The sequence below is a fragment of the Trachypithecus francoisi genome, unplaced genomic scaffold, assembly GCF_009764315.1.
Source record: "Trachypithecus francoisi isolate TF-2019V2 unplaced genomic scaffold, Tfra_2.0 Lachesis_group17, whole genome shotgun sequence".
NCBI lineage: Eukaryota > Metazoa > Chordata > Mammalia > Primates > Cercopithecidae > Trachypithecus > Trachypithecus francoisi.
This window is the reverse complement of record NW_022681462.1, coordinates 29,269,099-29,278,400: the sequence shown is the minus strand read 5'-3', so window position 1 is coordinate 29,278,400 and position 9,302 is coordinate 29,269,099. Positions and strand designations below refer to the sequence as shown.

Sequence of the window (9,302 nt, the reverse complement as noted above, 5' to 3'; positions counted from 1 at the left end):
GACTTAAGCATCTGTGGATTGTGGTAGTTGTGGAGGAGTGGGTAATCCTGGAACCCGTCCCCAACAGATACTGAGAGATGACTGTAATCACAGAACATTTGTAAGAGTTAAATTGAATACTATAACTTAGAAAATACAAGCACTTCAGAAAGGCTGGATATTATTATTATAATCTAAGAAAGTAGTAAGAAATTAAAGAGCAGTGTTTTGTCAGATTATGTAAGGACTTGAATGTTAGCATTTATTTATATGACAGCAATAAAATTTTCAGCAGAAACGCGGCATAGTTATTGTTCTGATTTTATTTATATATTTTTATAGCCAAATCTTATTACTGCAAAGAGTATCTAGAAAAAGCTTGCAAGTTCACTGTGAACATTCAGTTGAGAAGAAATTAGCATTAGTTATGATTAGAAGAGTGAATCCTGATCTTTTTAAAAATACATTACATGTTTTGAGACATAATTATGTATGCCAGGAACATGCATAAGTGTTATATGTCAATTAAGAAAAATAAAATTTTTAAAAAGAGTGGAAATACAAAGAAAATTGTGGGTAGACCACTTAAAAAATTTATCTACATTTTGATTCCTCTTAATTTAGCCTTTCATTTTCAACTAAAGAATATCCTGTTTATTAATTTACACTACATATTGCCTGGTATAATTATTTCTTTATAAATTTAAAAATTGGAAACATTTCTTCTATATATTTCAAGATTTCTGATAATAACTATTTAGGAGTATACATTTGTTTTTTAAATTTAGTTTTATTTTATTTTAGATTCAGAGAGTATATGTGAAGATTTGTTACACAGGTATATTGTATAATGCTGATGGGGTTCCAATGAACTCATCACTCAAACAATGAACACAATATCCAATACATAGATTTAAAAACCTTGCTTTCTTCCCATGTTCCCCCCTTTTGAAGTTCTAGTGTCTATAATTTCTATCTTTTTGTCCATGTGTAACCATTGTTTACCTTCCACCTAGAAGTAAAACATGTGACGTTTGACTTTTTGTTTCTGAGCTATTTATCTCGTAATAATGGCCTCCAGATCCATCCATGTTGCTGCAAAACACATGATTGTATTCTTTTTGATGGCTGCTAGTATTCCACTGTGTATATATCCCACATTTTCTTTATCCAGTCAATATTTGATGAACACTTATGTTTGTTCCATGACCTTGTTATTGTAAATAGTGATGCAATAAACATATGAGTGCAGGTGGCTTTTTGATAAAACAATTTATTTTCCTTCGAGTAGATTTCCAGTAGCAGGATTGCTGGCTTGAATAGCAGTTCTATTTTTAGTTCTTTGAGGAATCTCCATACTGTTTTCCATAGGAGTTGAACTAATTTACATTCACACCAACAGTATATAAATACGTTTGTTTCTTTAAACAGCCCACAGCTTTTTAGATGGGTTTTTTTTAATACAGTCTACATGTAACAAATAATTTTTGATAGAAAAAAATCAATTGACAAATTAATGAATCATTGATTATTTTTAATCACAGGAAATCAATAGATGACAACCAAATCCTAACAACCCTTCAGAAGTTAAATCTACATTACTGTGAAGAAAGTCTAATATCTTGGTTTTTAAAAGTTTTAATTATTTTTTTAATGGCAATAAGTTTTTTTTTTTTTGAGACGGAGTCTTGCCCTGTCGCCCAGGCTGGAGTGCAGTGGCCGCATCTCAGCTCACTGCAAGCTCCGCCTCCCGGGCTCATGCCATTCTCCTGCCTCAGCCTCCTGAGTAGCTGGGACTACAGGCGCCCGCCACCACACCCGGCTAGTTTTTTGTATTTTTTAGTAGAGACGGGGTTTCACCGCGTTAGCCAGGATGGTCTCGATCTCCTGACCTCATAATCCACCCGTCTTGGCCTCCCAAAGTGCTGGGATTACAGGCTTGAGCCACCGCCTCCGGCCGGCAATAAGTTTTGAGAAAAAACTGTGCTCAATGATTTCTTAAAGGTATTATTTTTAGGTCATTTGAATTTAATAGTTTATAGGTAATGAAATTTCACTTTTTATTTCTGCATGTTCAGCTGTTTGAGGAAAGAGGGCTGAAAGTCAAATATGGTAACATTTTCTTTCACTTAATTCAAAAGGCCTCTGAAAAGTAATAAGATTTATTCTGTAAATTACTTTATAATTGTTCTTTAACCACACTGTGATATTTGATAATGTCAGAATGATTTTGCTTTAGGGAATGTGATTTTAGCCCCTGAAGAAAATTAACTACTCTCCCTAAATAAACAGCATTTTATATGAACTTAGGGAATGTTTTTAAGGTTAATTAATCTGTCTCTGACAATTGCAGAAAAATTGTAGGAAAAATTACTTATGCATTCAGGTCAGTTTGCTTATGCTAATACACTAACACACAAGAAAAATATCACATTCATTCAATCATATTTGAAGAAAATTACTTCCATTTACTCTGAAATTTAAGATATAACTCTATTGTGCTATCCAGTTCCCAATGTGGTTTCTTTAAAACCTTGTACCAAAAATTGTGCTAATCAATTTACCAAATGCTTCATTTACTCTAAAAAATAATATATATATTGTTTGCTTACTTGATATTTCATCCCTTAATGATCTTTTGTATATTGTACTAAAATCACCAAGGCTTTGGAGAGAGATATATGGAGATATATATATAGAGAGAGAGAGAGAGAGAGAGAGTCACAGATTAAAAATCCGTAGGAAAAGGTCAAGAAGAATTACATCAATCTGTTCATTGTGCTTATCCTTTGGAAAGAGCAATGAGATGCAGGGGGAAGTAAGGAGAATCTACATGAGCTTTAAAAAATATTTTTTTTTTTTCGGCCGGGCACGGTGGCTTACGCCTGTAATTCCAGCACTTCGGGAGGCTGAGGCAGGCGGATCACGAGATCCGGAGATCGAGACCATCCTGGCGAACATGGTGAAACCCCGTCTCTACTAAAAATACATAAAAATTTAACCAAGACCAGGGAGGCGGATCACAAGTTCAGAAGATCGAGACCATCCTGGCTAAGACAGTGAAACCTCATCTCTACTAAAAATACAAAAAATTAGCCGGACGTGGTGGCGGGCACCTGTTGTCCCAGCTACTTGGGAGGCTGAGGCAGGAGAATGGCGTGAACCCGGGGGGTGGAGCTTGCAGTGAGCGGACATCGCATCACTGCACTCCAGCCTGGGCAACAGAGCGAGACTCCGTCTCAAAAAAAAAAAAAATATATATATATATATATATATATATATATATAATTTTTTCGTATTATTTATTTCTCATTCCTTTTCACATTGTTCTAATTAATTTGAGGATTCGTACACATATTTTACATTTATTATTTGTATATATTTTTTGAAGAATAAGAGAATCTCTTCCTCTGTCACTCCTTTAGTAAATGTTTATGACAGAGAGTGGGACATCGGGCTTCAGAGCAGGAGCCATCCTTGTGCCAGCGACGAAAAACAGAATTAAATATGGGTGATGTTAGAAAGGCAAGAAGGTTTTTTGTTCAGAAGTGTACCCAGTGACACACTATGGAAAATAGAGGCAAGCACAATACTGGGCCTAATCTCCATGGTCACTTTGGGCGGAAGCCAGGTCAGGCCATTGGATTCTATTACACAGACGCCAATAAGAACAAAGGCATCACCTGGGCAGAGAGGATACACTGATGGAGTATTTAGAGAATCCCAAGAACTACATCCCTGGAACAAAAATGATCTTTGCCGGCATTAAGAAGAAGACAGAAAAGGCAGACTTGATAGTTTATCTCAAAAAAAGCTACTAATGAGTAATAATTGGCCACTGCCTTATAAAACAGAAATGTCTCATGACTTTTGTATGTGTACCATACTTTAATAGATCTCATATGCCAGAATTCACATCATGAATGACTGACAGAATATTTTGTTGGGCACTCCTGATTTAAAACAAAGACGGGCTTGTGGTTAAATGAATTATGTTCAGTTTTTGAATTTTAATAGTAATTCCGATCCAGTAAATGCCATCACTGTTTACCCCTTCTAAAGATATGATTAGACTTCATTCGTAATGTTCAACTTTTCACAAAGATGATGACTGCCATGTTAAAACTTACTGGAAATTGGTTTATATTTAGATTTCTATAACTGGTTATGTGAATATATTTAAATACTGGGGAAATTCCTTCACTGTCTCAGAACCAAGCAAGATTCATCTGTGTTTTGTGTTCATTTGCCTCTTAAAGGCAAGGGTTGAAGATAAATAAGGTAGCAAAGTCTACTTAATATTTTTGGCCTTAATTATGCCAGTCTAATTAGAATTTCCTGCATTTAAAATTGTTCTTTTTACTTATTGAAAGGCATTTTAGTGTGGTTTATGTGTAATATCAAAGATTATTTAACACTTCTCACATTTTATAGATGATCTATAGAGTCACATGTTTTTAAAATAGCAGAAAGTTAAACTTCACTCTTGAATTCTTTACAATCTAAGTCAAACTAAGTTACAATTTAAGATTGTCTAAACAGCCATTCAGATACATAAAACTGTAGAACTGCTCCGTATGTGTGATTGGGAATAGTGCTTTTGCCAACTTAAAAGAATTAAAGTAGAGGAGATATACATAAATTTTAAAATTGTGTGTGATCATAAGACTTAAGATAATAAAAAAGAAACTCATAGATCATGGAAAAAAATGTTCATGGCAAAGAAAAGACATACTCTAAATATATTAATAATTACAAATGTGTCAAAAATACAATTCTAGGATTTATGATATAGGCATTAAGTTCATAAAATACTATAATGAAATATGTAATTTAATTTAAATAATGTTTAGAAATTATATCTATATATTCAACAAGTAATTATTAAGTGTATTTATGTGCCAGATACCATTCTAGGTGCCTGGGATGCATCAGTAAACAGAATACAGCTAGTGCTGCATGAATGAGCTTCCTTTTCAGTGAAGGAGGACATTAGACACATATGTATAAGTGAGTCATTGAACTAGATAATTGCTGGCAGAGATGGATTCTATGAAAGAAATAAATCAGAGTGATGAGAGGGAAAGTGACAGAGACACAGCTTTGGGTTGGAGGCTAAAGTGAGGCCTTTGAAAAAATGATAATTCATGTGAGACTTGAATGACAAGATAAAATGTAGAGAGTTAGAGGCTGAGGATTACAGGCCAAGGAAATAGCCCCGTGCATATGTTGTGAGACGTAGCTCCAAGACATAGACATGCATAAAGTTTAATTCAATTTGACTCTTCCAGAAATGAATTGAAGGTCACTAGGCCTGGAGTATCAGGAAGCAGAGGAGAAGCTGTGAGAGAAGAGGTTGAAGTGAGATGTCCGTGTCATTTAATGAAGCAAATCACATGAAAAATATCACTGACATTTATGATTATACAACTTATTTAAAAACAGCAGTAAAATTTACTTCCTACTTTATCCTAAGGTTCTGAAGACCTTTCGATGGTATTCTTGTGGGAGAGTTTACAATTTTGGTGTGTATCATGATTGTAAAGATACCCTGATCTCTTTATAAAATAGAAGTAAATATAGAAATTATAAAAACAAAACTTTTCAGTTCTCTTAGTCAATCACTGACAGTATGTAAAATCATTGTCTAGTTGATCATTCGAGTCTTTCATTTTAGTTCAAGGAGACTTTAGGTTCCTCCTTTTGGATTATAAAATGGAAGTTACCTAGACCCCTTTTGTATATACTATTCATGACTTACACACACCAGTTTTGTACATGTGTTATAAATAGCTACTACTGTAAAAGAAAAAATAATTTTCACAGGACTATTTTCTGTGTATAATAGAAATGGCTTACTTATATGTATTTGTTGAAAATATGTCCATAAGTAATACAAGGAATATTCTGAACCTTATTTAAAAATTTTAAAAGAATATTTTTATGGATAAGCAGTCTCAATATTATAAAAATGACTTCTCTTTCCATGTAAATGTAAAACTTCCCATCTAATTCTGATAGAACTTAATATTAATGAATCTTGATGCAACACATAAAAATCATGTGAAATATAAGGGACCAAAAAATTGCAAAAATATTTTTGAAAATGAATAAATAAATTAGTGTGACTTAAGCCATAATATAATAAGTCTTACAGCACCTGAAAGTCATATTGTGCAGAGATAGATAAATAGAAAGCTAAGTAAAATAGTGATTCCAGAAATCAATCAATAAATGAACACATATACACATATATTTGATATGTGACTATTGCCATTGTAGACTAACAGGAAAAAGAGAAGCAATTTAAAAAAATAATTAAAAATTAGTTATACATATGAAGAAACATGAGATTAGATTAATAATTCCTTCCTTATATTACATATAAAAATAAATGCTATATTATTAGTCATACTATATAAACTAACATTAGAAAGATTTTAAAGAAAATATAATAGTATGTCTTTGAAACAAGATATGAAGAGCATTCTAAATAAAAACCCCAAAAGTGAATCATAAAAATGATTGATAAGTTTGATTATATTAACATAAACATTTATTTCCTGAAATACACATTCTTCCTGTGCATGCACATGCATCTGTAAATTTAAAATAAAAACAAATTCAGTACAATTTTTATTTGTAAAAATACTAGAAATCTTATGTGATGTTCTGCAAGTACTAGACATTTTATATTAAGAAAGCATTGTAATACGGTGTTTAAATATTGATACAGGGGAGGATATAAGATCAGTGTCTGTAGCTAATATGAGCATAAAGCTGTAGATCATGAGAGAATAAAGGATATTAGAAAACTGACACTGTTGATAAGCCAATTCTCTTTAAATGTAAGACAATCACAAAATAAAACTTTTCTTGAATTATTCGAATTGCGTAATTTCTACTTACTGAAAATTGTTAAAAATCTTCTGGAACAGTTAAGCATTTATGATAGCAGGAGGTTTATGAAAAAATAATTTTGAAGAGTCACTAAATCTTTCAGATAGAGTTAGCATGCTTTACTTATTAAAACTGAATAATATTGTCATAGAAATAAACACATTAATCAAAAAGAAGTATATAGATGAATTTTATGATAAAGCTAGGATTTCCAATTATTAAAGAAATAAAGATGAATTCTTCATTGAATTGTTTTGAAAAAAATAATATAACTCTATATTTCAAACTTATGCATTATTTTAAGTTAAATGTCACAAGGAAGAAAACTTTAATGTTAAAGAAAGAAATTAGAGAGTGACATCAGCAAGATGACCGGCAAGAGATGCCTGGCACTCATCCTCCCACAAGAAAATACAAAAGCAATAAACAGATCGATTAGATTTGCCTGAAGTGTCGGGGGCAAATGTTGGAGTGAAGAGACACTTATGCAGGAGGGCACAGTGGAAGCACCCAACATCTGCAGCCCAATTTCTCCACTTTGATTGGATCTACCTGGAGTCAGGAGGAACTTTCTGTTGTGGGCAAAAGGTAAGCATAAGATCCCCAACATCCTCTATTGCCACTACCGATAACTATAGTCCTTACTACAGGAGAATCCCATAGTCTGCACAAGCACTGTGCCCGCGTTGGAAAGATGCCAGGAATTCACACAGCTGCTTTGCCTTAGATTCAGAGCACAAGGTGTGCACTTCCACCCCCACTGACTCCCTATGAGCCAAGCTGCTGCAGCACAGTACCATCTTGAGACTAGGGCCACCTCTGGAGTGCACCCTGCTCTGGGAACCAGGCCACTGCACCTCTCCAGCACTGGGGCTCCATCTTCATTATATTAATACCTGCACTATACAAGGGGCTGAATACCACAACCCCAGTAGCATGGAGCCTGGACCCAAGATTCACTGTGATCCTAGTCCTACAAAGTAGGGAAATCAGCCCCTGCCACCCTCACTTCCACCTAGGGGAACAAGCTGCCAGTCCCATGCAGGGTGAATCCCCCTTGATCTGGTCAAACCACTGAGCACGCCCCTGTGACTGGGAGCGAGCCCTGAGCCTCTGAGCAACTAACCGATTCCTGAGCCAGTGATTGACTCTATACCCATGCCCAGGGCCTGAGAAACAGCCCTGTAGGCCATTCCCGGCAGACACTCAACCATGCAGGCCAAGCAGCCATGCACCCATGCTCCAGGACTGCGAAAAAAATCCTGCAGCTGCCCCTGATAAGCCTTCCCCCAAGCCCACTAAGCAGCTGTGTCTAGATCCCAAGAGAAAACCATAGGCCACCCCTGTGAGGCAGGCTTCCAGATCAATGGATCAGTCTTGCACCCATGTTCCAGACTTGAGAAGCACTCCCACGGCCACTCCTGGCAAACGTGCCCAGAGGCTGGATGAGCAGCTATGCTTCCACCTCTTTAGCCTGAGAAACAGCCTCTTGGGCTACTCTCAGTAGACATACCCCTAGGCTGGCCAGGAAGCCTTGCACCCCACATTCCAGGCCTGAGAAGCAGCCCCATGAGCCAATCCTGGCAGACCTGCCCCCAGGCAGGCCCAGCATTCTTTAGCTGTCATGGGGGCCTGAGAAGAAACTCCCACCAGGAAAACTCCAGCCAAGAAGCAGTACAGTCAAGCCTGGGGGTTGAAAAATTGCCCTTCAGGCTGCTCATGGCAGGCATGCCACCAGGATGACTGAACAACCATGTACCCATGCTCCTGGTCATAGTACCAGCCCTGTGGCCCCAGGCTGTGGGGCCCCACATGCCCCCATCCTGGGAACAGCATGACAAACCCACTCATGGAAAAGCCATATCACCACCACCACAAATAATCTCAGCTGAAGTCACTGAGACACTTGCAAACATCACTCGCAAGGATTACAGTTGAAAAAACGACAAGGAAACTACACTAGTGCATCTACCTAGAAACAAAGCCAATGTACTCCACCAAACTGACACCGGAGATCCATTCACACAAGTAAGTCTTTCCCTGTGCAACCTACTCCATAAAATTAGACACCAGATGTATAGAAATCAGTGTAGCAACATATCAAACAAGGACACATAGCATCTCCAAAGAGACACAGTAATTCTCCATAACAAATCCCAATCATAAGGAAATATATGAAATACTAGGAAAATAATTAATAATAATAATCTTAAGGATACTCAGTGAGATACAATATAATACAAATATTTTTTATTTCAATGAAATCAGGAGAACAATTTATGTTGTTGTGTCCAACAACCGGTGAATGGATAAAGAAAAAGTTGTATATGTACACAAGGGAATGCTATTTAGCAATAAAAAGAGAATGAAATTCTGTCCTTTGCAACAATATGAATGGGAATGGAGGATATTATAAGTGAAAT

At 35.9% G+C, this 9,302-nt stretch overlaps 1 pseudogene; it reads left to right on the top strand.

Annotated features, from left to right (window-relative positions):
• The first annotated feature begins 3,486 nt into the window (after positions 1-3,486).
• LOC117062816 lies at positions 3,487-3,800 on the top strand (annotated as a pseudogene).
• Positions 3,801-9,302: the final 5,502 nt, after the last annotated feature.